This window comes from Myotis yumanensis, unplaced genomic scaffold (genome assembly GCF_028538775.1).
Source record: "Myotis yumanensis isolate MYYU_CA2020_CCGP unplaced genomic scaffold, mMyoYum1.0.hap1 SCAF_5, whole genome shotgun sequence".
In the NCBI taxonomy this organism is placed as follows: domain Eukaryota; kingdom Metazoa; phylum Chordata; class Mammalia; order Chiroptera; family Vespertilionidae; genus Myotis; species Myotis yumanensis.
The window spans coordinates 13,719,056-13,732,754 of record NW_027223756.1 but is presented as its reverse complement, the minus strand read 5'-3'; the positions used below and the strand labels follow the sequence as shown (position 1 = coordinate 13,732,754).

At 43.1% G+C, this 13,699-nt stretch overlaps 1 non-coding gene across 1 annotated transcript; it reads right to left on the bottom strand.

Moving 5' to 3' along the window:
• Positions 1–11,719: 11,719 nt before the first annotated feature.
• LOC139011841 (U6 spliceosomal RNA) lies at positions 11,720–11,826 on the bottom strand. Its single transcript, XR_011471670.1, has one exon. It is a non-coding gene; the product is annotated as a U6 spliceosomal RNA (small nuclear RNA).
• Positions 11,827–13,699: the final 1,873 nt, after the last annotated feature.

The following is a 13,699-nucleotide window of genomic DNA, read 5'->3' as shown; positions in this document are numbered from 1 at the left end:
TGGAGGATGCTCTACAGCAAACTGTCAACCCCCAGCAGTGTGGGATACAGCACTTGCCTTTGGTTGTCCCATCCTGGTAGGAAGTTATGAAGACATCCCATCTTCAAAATCACTTCATCTTCAGTCCTGCCATTAGGCAAGAATTGCATCTAATCACAGCAGCCCGTTTCACTGCCACTCTGCCCGGCTCAGAATTGGGTGTCAGAGCAAGTGGAGCTTATTTTCTGTATCTGAATTATTTCTTAGTAAGTTTTCAAGAATACAGCTTCAGTGCTACATAAAAATGGTATAAATTTCATTGCAGCACAGAGAAAGATTGCAGAAATCAGGCTCAATAGTACTTGCTTTCAGAGCTTTTTCTGTGTATTTCCAAATTACAGAATGTTTTATTCAAAACTCTTTCCCTCAATTACAGTGTCAACATATTTTGTATTTTTATTTTACTTAGGAAATAAATGCATAACAAATCCATGAATTCATAAAAATATCCAATGAAAAATTGGTGGAAGTCCCTGGGCATGTAAGTGATCATTCCTTTCATGGTAATGGATACTTTGGCATAACTTACTAAGAACAGAAAGTTCAATTGAAAAACCGAGACCCAAAGGGCAAGGGACTTGGCCAAAGCCCATGGTTTGTTAATACAACTTGAAAAACTGAGTCCACATTTTCTTCCACATCCCTGTCTCTATATATCTTGTCTCCATAGCTAGTTGCTAAATTCCTTGATATCAGAGATTCAGCTTCTAGCCCAGGCAGTCTGTCTCTGATGAACTGTGTGGCCTTGGACAATCAATTAGACCATTAAGTTCCACAGTCCTCATCTGTAAGATGAAGAGGTTGAATGAGCTGTGGTTTTCAAACTGTGCTCCGCGGTGCCCTAGGGTTCCCTGGTTATGTCCCAGGGAAGGGCAGGTCTCCATTTACCAGCCTCTCCAACGAGAGCAGCTGTGTTTTTAATGACTATTTTTTGGTGTTACAATTAAGTTTTGAGTTGGAAAAAATGGACTGGATGATATCTAAGTTACTGTTTAGCTTTAAAATATTCTAATTCTAGGTCCAATTTTTTATACTCAAGAAAGGGCTAGTTCCGTGAACACAAAGAGCTTAATAAATTTTATTGGCAGTTAACAGTACATGACTGAGTGAGGGAATAAGTGAATAGGCAAGTAAGTGAATAAATGAGTGTATAAGTAAATGATTGTCATGTAAGTGTTAAGGTGGTCTAGTACCCACTGAGACTGTGCAAAATTTTGTGTATACATGGGTTTTCTGAAGAAGGGGTCTGACTTTCAGTAGAATATCATTGGGACACTTGACCCCAAAGTGCTTAAAACCACTGGTGTAGAGATAAAGACATGATGGGTGGACTAGAGGATTCCCTAGTGTTAGCCCTTGGCAAGTATTTCAAACAGATCAAATATAGTGAGTAGCAGACAACCTGACAAGATGACATATCACATTGTTTTTGTAAAATCAGAAAACTGGTGGACCTCAAGGACTCAAAGAGGTATGGTCAGTTGCCATACAGTAAACTTTGATTTCCTCTCTTGTTTGTCCACATGTGTTTTATTCTTATACTAGAGGCCCAGTGCACGCATTCGTGCACTGGTGGAGTCCCTCAGCCTGGCCTGTGCCCTCTCACAATCTGCGAGCCCTCAGGGGATGTTGGACTGCCGGTTTCAGCCCAATCCCCACTGGCCTGTGGGGATTGGGCCAAAACTGGCAGTCCAACATCCCCTGAGGGATGTAGTACTGTGCGAAATGGCAGGCAGCTGAGGAGGAGCTGGAGCCTGGGCTGGGTGCTATGCCGCTCCTGCTCATCTTAGCCCTACTGCGCCTGCTGCCGTCACCACACAGTAGCGCTGCCACAAAGGCAGGAGAGGCTTGCGTGGCTGTGGCTATGCTTGTCAGCAGTAAGCCCAGCATCTGGCACCTGTTGGTCAGCTGAGCGGCGCTCCTGCTGTGGGAGTCCACTCACCACCAGGGGGCAGCTCCTGCAGTGAGTGTCTTCCCCCTGGTGGTCAGTGTGCATCATAGTGACCGGTCAACAGGTTGATCTGTCGTTTGGTCGCTTAGATTTTGTAATCAACAATTTTTTCAGGTCTCTAACATTTTTATAGGCTTCCCCGAAACTCATAGACCTCAATTATTGTGCCCAAGGCATCGATGGAGAGAATGGCTTTGCCCAACACCTATAGATTTGCCTTATTTAAAAAAAAAAAAAATGACAAGGACTGCTAAGTATCCCATTGTGTGGCTACATTACAACTTAATTAATTGTACCCAATGAATAAACTGTAAGTTGTTTGCATTGTCTTCCTTCTACATGCACAGCTTCATACATCAGGGCTTCCCATGTCTGCTAAATGCTGGAATCACCTGTAGAGTTTTTCTATTCCTAGGCTTGGACCTCACTCCTAGAGATTCTGATTTTTTTGGTTTGAGTGCTGTTCAGGCATGAGGCTTCTAACCAGCAGCCTGGGTGGGGGACCATGGTTCCACATGCACCTTTGACTACTTGTGCTGTGTCTTGTTTGTCTGGGCAGGATATTCTTTTGAGATCTGATGCTAACCCAGGGGAAGGCTCACCATTATCTTTGTAAAAAACATTGAAATGATTCTCCCACAAGTCAAGACATGCCATGTTGTTATAGCACCGGTGGTGGCAAAACTGTCCTACTGTTCACCTCTGCTCTGAAACTCGCACATGCACACGCACACCCTTCCCCAGCACAGATGCTTGTCTTTTAATTGCCTGGGAGAAGGGAAAAAGAGCATTAAAAAGACAAGCATCATTGAGGGGATCAGGATGGTAGCTCATTCTTTATCCTTAATAGAGTTTCTGCATTCGTTGTTTTCATTATTTAAATTATTTGCATTGAAGAAGTATTCAGTGTGGAAACATTAGGACAAATTAATAAGTGAAAAGAAAAATACATAAGCATCCATTTTCTATTTAAAGGAGAGTAATGAGAATCAAGTCTAATTTTAAAAATATATATTTTTATTGATTTCAGAGAGGAAGGGAGAGGGAGGGAGAGATAGAAACATCAATGGATGAGAGAGAATTATTGATTGGCTGCCTCCTGCACGTCCCCCACTGGGGATAGAGCCCCACAACCTGGGCATGTGCCCTGACCTGAAATCAAACCATGATCTCCTGGTTCATAGGTGAATGCTCAACCACTGAGCCATACTGGCTGGGCAAGTCTAATCTTAACAGTAGTGTTTGGATGCAAGTGTTACATTTTGGGTTGGAAAAGACGAATGACTGGCAACAGATGCAGAGACTTTGAAGGTTAGGACAGATACTTTAAAACAATTTTTAAAAATTGATTTCAGAGAGGCAGGGAGATGTGAAGAGGGATAGAAATATCAGTGATGAGAGAGAATCATTGATTGGCTGCCTCCTGCACATTCCCCACTGAGGATTGAGCCTGCAATCTGGGCATGTGCCCTGATTGGGAATCAAACTGTGACCTTCTGGTTCATAGGTTGATGCTCAACCACTGAGCAACACCAGCTGGGCAGGACAGATACCTTATTAAGGAGAGTATGTGTGGACGTGTGTATGTGTATATGCATGAGACCTTAATCTCTTTTTTTCTGTTTTTTTTTTAGACCTAATCTCTTAATTGCCTTTACTCTTAGTATTGATTACTTTATAGTTTATAGCATGAGCAGATACCCTGTTGGAAAGGTTCCTTGGTGGATGGGACATAGGTAGGTCAGTGTTAATGGGTGGAGAGAAAATTCAGGACCATGGGATTCTGCCTGGGAGAAAAGGCCTCACTCAGGAGGTGACATCATTAGGGATGGGCGTGGAATGGGAAGAGGACTTTGAAGATCAGTCTGGCATGCTTTTTAATTTTCCAAGTAATTACCTTTACCAGAAATCTGCAAGGAACTGTAGAGATCAGTTCTTGTACCTGCCCCAATTTACATCTGAGGAAACAGCCCAGAGAGGGACAGCGACTTGGCCAAGGCCACACAGTGATTGAATTTGGCAAGAACTTCAGTGTCAGAACCGGTTTTGAGGTCTGGCTCTGATCCTGTTGAGGTGTGGTTCTTCTGGTACCCTTGAGACTTAAAGATCTCCACATCTGCAAAATAGGGAATAAACTGCAAAAAAGTTGAAACATGTGAAGGGATGTAAAGGTCCAAAATATGCCACTGTGGTTTAAAAGTTATTTTGAGTGAAGGCATTTGAGATTCTGAATCTATTATTTGCCAAAAAGTCTAAAAGTAGAATCTTCTGAAAGAACTCAAAATTACTCAGCTCTCCCTCTCGGGAGCACACCCTCCCTTTCCCCGTCCTCCTCTTCTTCCCCCAGGCGCCTTACTTTTCCCCTTCCCTCTACTAAGCTCCCAGGGCTCTTCTGCCTCTGTAACTTGTTTCCAGAGCCCACGCAGCCCAGCTGGCTCACTTCTACTACCTATGTAACTTTCTAAATAAATTTTCTCTTATTAAACTTTGAAAATAAAAAACCCAAACCCAACCTTAACTAATAATAAAAAAAAGAATTAAAAAAAACAACAATAACAGAAAAACCCAAACCCAAACCCAAATGAACTCAGTTGTCATAAATCCCTTTCTTGGGAGCAACTCTAATTTCCTTGGAGATCCGAAGTCAGCACCACACCAACACAGACATTGTCAAAACACTGTCGTCTCCATTTACCTGGGAAGAACCTGAGGGACAGAGAAGTTAAGTAACTTGCCCAAGATCACACAGTAAGAAGAGCCTAGTTTTTCACTTTGGTGGTTTTCTTCAACTACCTCCCTCAGCCACTTAGAGATTGGGGTCACCTTGTACTTGCCACTGTGTTAGCAGATAAGAATTTAAAATGTAACCTCTCTACATCTACACAATGGAATACTATGCTGCTGTAAAAAAGAAGGAATTCTTACCATTTGCAACAGCATGGATGGAACTGGAGAGCGTTATGTTCAGTGAAATAAGCCAGTCAATGAAAGAAAAAGACCACATGACCTCACTCATTTATGGATAATAAAGACCATTATAAACTGATGAACAAAAATAGATACAGAGGCAGAGCAGCATCGAACAGACTGTCAAACTACAGCCGGAAGGCTGGGGAGGGTTGGGGGGCGGACGGGGGGGTAAGAGATCAATCGAAGGACTTGTATGCATGCATATAAGCATAACCAATGGACACAAGACACTGGGGGGTAGGGGAGGCCAGGGGAATGTAAGACTTTAAGCAATAAAACAAAATATTAAAAAAATAAAATAAAATGTAACCTCTCCACAAGCAGAATTAGAATTTTACCTCTGTGGATTCTTTTCCTGAGGAAGTCAATCCATTCTGTATGATTTAATTAATCTTTTATCTTCTCAGTAAAACTTGACCCCATCCATCCCATTTTCCTTTTCAATACCCAATAAACTGTAGGATACAAAGGATACATCTCTGAGAGGGATGTGGGAGGTGTTGTGACAGTCCATGTATACACCCTGCAAGGCTTGATTCTCTGCTCCCTCACTTAGTAGCTAGAGAACATGGACTGATCTCTGAATTTATCCAAGCCTCAGTTTCCAAATCTATAAATAGGGATGATAATAAGATACTGCCTATCCTATAAAGATGAGCATAAAGACTGAAATAACAGACATAAAGCATGATGCCAGGCAGATGGCAAGTGCTCAGTGTAAATTAAAGTGCAAATCCTCCTAGGACCTCTTTCCTATGGCCTTAACTAACAATGTAGAAAGTGGGAATTTGAATTGTCAACAATTTGGGCTGAAAAGGAAAGGGAGAAAACTCTTTTTCAAAAGTTGTCTGGGAAACCGTAGCTGGGTAGCTCAGTTGGTTAGAGTGTCATCTGATTTGCCAAAGTTGTGGGTTTGATCTCCAGTTAGGATACATACAAGAATTGACTAATGAAAGCATATACAAGTGGAACAAAAAAATCAATGTTTTTCCTCTCTCTTCCTCTCTGTCTCTATAATCAGTCAATAAAATAATAATAAAAAAACACATCACACACACACACACACACACAAAACTGGGAAAAGAGCCCGGGTGGCTCAGCTGGTTAGAGCATCATTCTCATACGCCAAGGTTGTGGGTTCAATCTCTGGTCATTGCACATATAAGAAGCAACCAATGAATGCATACATAAAGTGGAACAACAAATCAATGTTTAAAAAAAATGAGGAAGGTGAAGACTAAAAAAAAAAAAAAGTTGACAAAAAATGGCATTTCTCCTTATCCCCTCCACCACCACTCATACCCCCCACTCCGTAAACGATTCACTTTTGAGATCCTCCACACAGATTACAAGAGAAAAAGACTGAAGACAACTTTATTTTTACTAATGGAATTGAACAATTGGTTTTTGTAAATCCCATTAAACACACAACACACTAAGGACTTCAGATTCTCTGGGTCATTGCACTTGAAATAAGTAAGCGCCCCCCCCCCCCCCCCCCCAAATAGGCATCCACAGTAAGAACAATAGCGATGCCTAGCCTTTGTTTGTTGAAATAATAGCCTATCAAGGGCCTTATCTTTTACTTGGGAACAAAGCACAAAAGAATAATTTAAATGTCCAATTTGACAAAAGAGATCTATACCCCACCACAGTTTATTTTCTGTCTCTGTGGTATCATTCAATCTAGCAGAGCTAGAGAATTTGGTACGAAGAGGGCAGAATGTTGGCTTAGTGGTGCCGCAGGGTCTGGGATCCCTGGGCGGCCAGATGGGACGGTCTCCCGAGTCCTACCTCACAGCCATGGGAGGGGCTGTGAGACCCTGGGCACAGATGCAGAAGAGTGAAGTGAAGGTAGGAGCTTGTGGAAGTTCCTATCTGATTGCCTTTATTTCCTTACGATTTGGAGAAGCAAAGTCAAGAGCTGAAAATGGGGAAGGGGATTTGAGGTTTGCAATGATAGGATAAGGCATGGAAGAATCATTTGGGAGGGTGGGAGAGTGCATGGAGTCTGAGCTGCTAGAGGTTCATGGTCACGATTTCACAGTGACCAGTTGGTGTGGCCATATTTTTCTTCAGTGCCTTTAAGCTCTCAGGGTGCAAGTGCAGAGCAGGCAGAGACTTAGTTTGAACTGAAAATGTGTGGTTTAGCCAAGTGAGCATGACAAGGTGAGAAGAGGCCAGGGGGTTGGGGGAGAGAGAGTGATGATAACAATGGACCAGGGAATCTGAGCTTCTGGTCTCTGTCTCTCCCTCTGTCCCCAGTGCCATGTACTCACTTGGAGAGAAGGATGCTTGAAAGTGAGATTTTGGAGAGAATTCCCTCCTCTTCCCTTCTTGGGCTCTTATGGCTGGACTGATAATAATATGGACACATGGCCAGGTTAACAGAAGAATGAACAGTTGAGTGTGTACATACGGGAGATTAGAGATGATACTCCTTGAAGTGATGAATCAGCCAACTTTTTATGTGTTTTAGACAAAGATAAAATACATTTCTGAAGAACTGACAGGATACTTGGACTTGGGTGCCCATGAGTAGGAATCTACACAAAGTTTGGGCTTGGGTAGTATATTAGTAACAAGGCTTATTTATGCCAACTTTTTGAGCCTGGATCCTTCACTCGGGTGAGAAGGGTGTCTGTCTCAGCCCCCAGGGGCAGGGAGGGCACCTTGCACATGGCAGATTTACCTCCTGCTTTCAGGGTGACAGATGGAGAGAGGTCAGATGGCAGTTTTGCACTGGCAGTTTTTAAAGTAACTTTAATTCACAGTAATCAGTATGTCATGGGGGGATATCTTGGGACAGCCTGCCCTGGGCCTCCATAGCAATGACAAGGTCTAGGTCTGGGGTGAGGCCATGGGAGTGACCGGTGAAGTGGGATGGAGAACAAGCTCATTGGAGGCAGGAAAATCAAGGAGCTGAGGGAACAGGACATTGGAAGGGTCAAATGTAATATTCTGGATGTTGCTGACTGCATTCACTTGGCATCGTTTAACATGCTCTAGCTGTTTTTTGTATTTTCTATAAATTGGTAGTGATAGAGACTTGTTCAGATTAAGGTTTGATTTTTTTTGGGGGGAGGGGAGGTAACATCATAGGTGTTCCTTTTAGATTTTGAATCATGTGACTATATTGACTATTTAAAATAAATGAACATAAAAATTTTAACCCCCCCTCCCCAAAACAGTAGAACTTGAAATCACCAATAATGAAGACAGAACTATAATTAGAGAGAGGGACAGTGAGCCAGAAGATAAATATCCCAGAAGTGAATCGTGGGAGGCTGGGAGTAGGACTGTAATGGGAGGGATGGTGGATGGTGTAATCTGGTAACATGAGATTAAAAACTGCTGGCGTTTTACAGGGGAAGGAAGGAGAATGTTCTGGAGGAGAGGAAGAAAGATACTACCCTATCTCCAGGCCTAGTGGACGGGAGAGTGTACAGTCTTTACCTGATGGAATTTCAGGGAAAGTCTCATTCTCAGGACAGAGCCAGGATTCTGTTTAAAAGGCTGGGCAAGAGGGAGTGATGATAGCAATGGGCCAGGGAATCTGAGCTTCAGGTTAAGGCAGTGGTCGGCAAACTCATTAGTCAACAGAGCCAAATATCAACAGTACAACGATTGAAATTTCTTTTGAGAGCCAGATTTTTTAAACTTAAACTATACAGGTAGGTACATTGTTATGAACTTAATTAGGGTACTCCTAAGGTTTAGGAAGAGCCACACTCAAGGGGCCAAAGAGCCACATGTGGCTCGAGAGCCGCAGTTTGCCGACCACTGGGTTAAGGGTATAGGGAGTGAAAAATAGAAACAATAAAATGGAACAGGATACAGGTGCCACTGTGACTGCTCAGAGGAAGGCTCTGGGGAGGATTATGGATAGCAGGTGATAGTCAACTTGAGTCTAAAGGTGAGTAGAAAGGAGTTCTCCAAGCAGACAAGGAGGGAGGAAGGAGGAAGAAGAACGTGGACAAAGGCTTGGTGCATGGTTGGATTTGGGGAACTTGAAATAGATGGGTGAGAACAGAGGAGGAAGAATGAGGGGCTGGAGAGTCCACATCATCAAGGAACTTGAATGCCACATTGTGGTTTGGACTTTTCTTTGAAGTGATTATGAGCCATCAAAGGAGTATAGGCAGGACAGCGGCTGGATTTTAAGAAAAGTATTGAACTCATTAAAACAACCATTCTGTGATTTGCATTTGTTCATTTATGTATGTGTCTATGAATGCAGATATCTATCTATCTATCTATCTATCTATCTATCTATCATCTATCGACAAATATGAAGCTGATTCCAGTTGTTCCAGCCCAGATTGTTGGCATCTGGACTCAACAAAGTAAGGTTTAAGGCAGAGACAGAGCACTAAGAGGCTACAGCCCTCTAGTGATTAGGAGTCTTCAGGCAGATAGAGACATAAACTGGATTCCCAGGTTGTCACTTACCAGTTTATGGCCTAGGACAAATTACTTCATTTCTGACTCTCCTTATCAGCAACATGGGAATAGAAGTCCCTACTAGAAAGATTCCTGTGTGAATTAAATGGGATCATGCAGTAATTTACTCAGCAAAGTGAGTGTTTCATGGTAAGTGTTCAATAAATACTAGCTGTTATTTTCATGGCCTATGAACTTCAAACCTATATCTGCTTGCCTACTTAGTTCCTCTCTGGTTTGGCTGCACATTGGAATCAGCTGGTCCCAGTTTTCAAAAACACTCATACCCTGGTCCCGCCCCCAGGGAGTATGACGGATTTGGTCAGAGGTACGGCCTGGGTGTTTTCATCAACCCCAAGGTGATTCTAATGTGCAATGAAGGTTGATTGTTATCGGTTCTCCAAGTGCTAGACCCTGAACCAGGAACATTAGCATCACCTGGGAATTAGTTAAAAAGGCAAAATTTCCCTGATCCGCTGAATCAGAAACTCGGGGTGAGTCAGCAATCTGTGTTTTAACAAGCTCTCCTGGTGATTCTAATGAACACTCAAGTTTCATAGGTACTGACCTAGGTGTAGCAATTCAAGGTGGTCATTTCAGATGTCGGAGTCTCCCATCTGAACCAATAGATATCTCAGATCCTCCCCACCCACCTCCTCCACGTGCCCCAGCCTTCTCTCTCTCTCTCTCTCTCTCTCTCTCTCTCTCTCTCTCTCTCTCTCTCTGCCTTCAGGGGAGAATGGTTAGATTTAGAGTTGAGATTTCTTGTTTTTTGGATTACTTAATTTTATATATGTTCTTTTTCTTTTTTAAGGTACTCTTCCATTCTCCCAACAAAATGTAGGTGCCAGATACTGGTTATTTAGAGCTGAATAAGAAAGACACAGCTTCTAATCCCATGGAATGCCCAGTGTGATATTGTGATTTATAATAACCACAGGGTGTCCCCCCAAAATGTACACACAATTTAACAGCTGATAGCTCAATTAATGTTTCGTTCTTTTCAGATTTAACCCATTGGAATGAATAATTGTTCAAAGTGTGGGTATATTTTTGGAGGACACCCTGCACATGTTTGGTTTTCGTCCGCATTTCTGGCACACAGCTCCTAAAACCCTGACATTTCCTGCGATGAAAATGATCGAGGTGTTTTTGTTATGTAAATGAGCGACCTTTGAAAAGCACCTAAGGCCAGGGGCTGATTGGCAGGAGAAACCACCTGGATCAGAGGCTGGACTTTTCAGGCCCACCTCCTCCCTGACCTCCGTGGAGGAGAAGGTGGGAGAGACTGAGCTCCTTCACCAATGGGCCAGTGATTTCATCCTTCACGCCTGTTGCGACTCCTCCATAAAAACCCCACGGACGGGTTTCAGAGAGCTTCCGGGTCAGTGATCACGCGGACATTCGGGGACTGTTAGGTGCCCAGAGAGCATGGACATGGCACCCCTGCCACCTGGCTGTTCCTGACCTCTAGCCTTTCATAACCAACCCGTGACCTAGTAAGTGAAATGTTTCTTTGAGTTTTGTGAGCTGCTCTAGAAAATTAACTGAGTTTAAGGAGGAGGTTGTTGGAACCTCTAATCTGTAGCTGGACAGTCAGAAAACCTGGGCTTGCAACTGGCATCTGAAGTGGGGACACGGGGTGGGCCCTGATGTGGGACTGAGCCCTTAGCCTGTGGAATCCGATGCTACCTCTGGGTACATAGTGACAAACTGAGTTGAACTGTAGAATGCCAGGCCGGCGTGGAAGTGCTTGGTGTGGGACAGAACCCACCCCCCCACCTCTCTTCCCCAACATTGGAACTGCAGTCAAGAATTTTATCAGTGTTAAAGGAAAGAAAGCAGCTCACTGGGCCTGTCCTGGGCAGACATGTGAAGGGTGACTTTTTGGTGACCCTCCTTTTGCCCATTTCACATCCTCCACTTCCTGTCATCTGATTTGCTCTGCTCTCCTCTGCTCATGTGAAAACCTGCTCTCAGGTTTGGATCTGACCTCAATCATTTGTAATTTAGTCTGCGTGTCAGTCATGAGAGCTGACCAGACGGTATGCACCTGAGGAAAGAGACTGTGTCTGTATTTCTTTGTATCCACACGCTTCTCCCAGTTCAGATTCCTGCTGTAGCATGCCACTTGCGTTTCTAAGTGGCATCGTGCTGAAAAGTACAACTTGCTGGGTAACCTGGGGCAAGTCGGGGCACTTCTTGGCATCTCAGTTTTCTTATCTATAAAATGGGCTTAATGATTTTTTTTATAAATTTTAAATTGTTTACTATAGTATTTTTTTTATATAAAGAAAAAAGTACAAGTCAGTACAGAAAAACACGGGGCGCTTCACGAATTTGCATTTCATCCTTGCACGGGGACCATGCTAATCTCTGTATCATTCCAATTTTAGTACATATATGTGCCTCCCAACAAGCACTGGGCTTGATTTTTAACCTCATACCATTGTGAATACTATAAGATAGTCTCTGAAAAGAGCTCAAGTCAGCACCCCGCCTGGAATACAGAGGGCGCTCGTGAGTGGTTCTCGTTAATGATTGTTATTAACCTTCATTTCGTGCTATGGAAGGATAGGCTTTATCCTTCGAGCTGTTGGGAAGCTTTCGGGGCAGTCTTTTCTCCCACGCTGACGGCCTCCTTTCCAAGCAGCCTGCCTGCAACTCACCTCTAGAAAGACCCCACATGAGCTCTTACGCTTTCCCGTGATCTCCCCAATACTGCTTTGAGGACTTCCTAAATCTTCTCTTCAGGACGTTTAATACCTTGCAAAAGCCTCAGCCTATTTTAATTGAATTATTTCATTCCGTGTCAGGCTTAAAGAGCACCCTACAGGCTTTCAGCTCTGACTGAATGCATTCAAAAAAAATCAAATGGTTTAGATTATGGCCTAATCCTCGAGGGAGATATAAATAGAATCCCTTCTGCTCGCCTTTCATTTTCTTATGTTAGTTAAAAAACACTTATAGCATCTGCTTTTTCTTTTCCTCCCTGAATGCTCATTAGTTGCCTTAGTAGGAAAGAAAATAAAACTCAGACTATAACTAGATGTTGGGGAAGAATTTATCAGTTTAATTTTCAGGGCTGGAAGGGATTTTCGACTTTACCTGGTCTAACCTGCATAGTTTCCCTGCTGGGGAGCAGAGGTTTAGAGTAAGAGATGGCTTGGCCAAGGCCATAGTACTTGACCTCCAATGAGCGCAGCTTCCAAAGGACATGTTCTGCCCTGGCTGGTGTTGCTCAGTTGGTTGGGCATTATCCTATGCGCCAAAAGGTTGTTTCAATTCCCAGTTAGGGCATATACCTGGGCTGCAGGTTCGAACCCAGTAGAGGGCGTGTAGAAGGCAGCCAATGGATGTGTTACTCTGATATAGGTGTTTCTCTCTCTTTGTCTCTAAAAATCTCTCTCTCTCTATATATGTATACATATATGCATATGTTTATATATATTTTTAGTCCTGGACAAGTATTGGGAGCCACAGTGAAATGTGGCATGGGATATTCAAGTGAGTTTGGCCAGGGCGGTGGTTAAGTCTGGGCTCAGACTACCAGGAATTGAAGCCCGGGCTACATCACACCATCTGTCCTTGGGCAAGTTTCTTAATATTGCTGGGGCTTCAGTTTCCTTACCTCAAACTAGGGATAGTCATAGTACCTGCCTCAGAGTGCTGTTGAGGCAGACTGCAATTCACTAAAAGCTGAGTACTGCACCTGGCACATAGTAAGTATTCAATAAATTTTAGCAATTATTGTTGTTACTGAAGAATTTTTTGAAAGGCTCGCATTGGGATGGTGATGGGAAAGCCCTCCGTCTTAGCAGTGGTTGTGTGTTCCCCATAATGAGTGAATTTCTGGTCCTGCAAAAAGAAAGTCCCAGAGCTCCTTTATTTAAGGGCAGACCTGTCTTCTCATGAGAATAGAAGGGCAGGTGTCAAAGGATCAGTTCTATCAGAGAGGGATGAAAACGATACTGTCTGAGCCGCTGAGAGGATCAAATACAAAGGAATTTAAGTGCTTAGAAAATGTGGGAGCTCAGAGAAAGGGAGGTACTAGTAACAATCATAAAAACTACTGTTTACCAAGTTTATTAACATTCACAATCTCATTTGATTCTTAACATTATATGTGAGTATATATTCTATGGATATTACATAGTAGGACATTAATAGCTTTGTTGGATAAACAAACTAATAGCTGGGTAGGCATTTTATCTCACTTGAATGAGAAAATAGGGACTCAGTTAGCCTTTGCTATGTAACAAACAACCCCAAAGCTCTAGGCAACACGGCTCATTC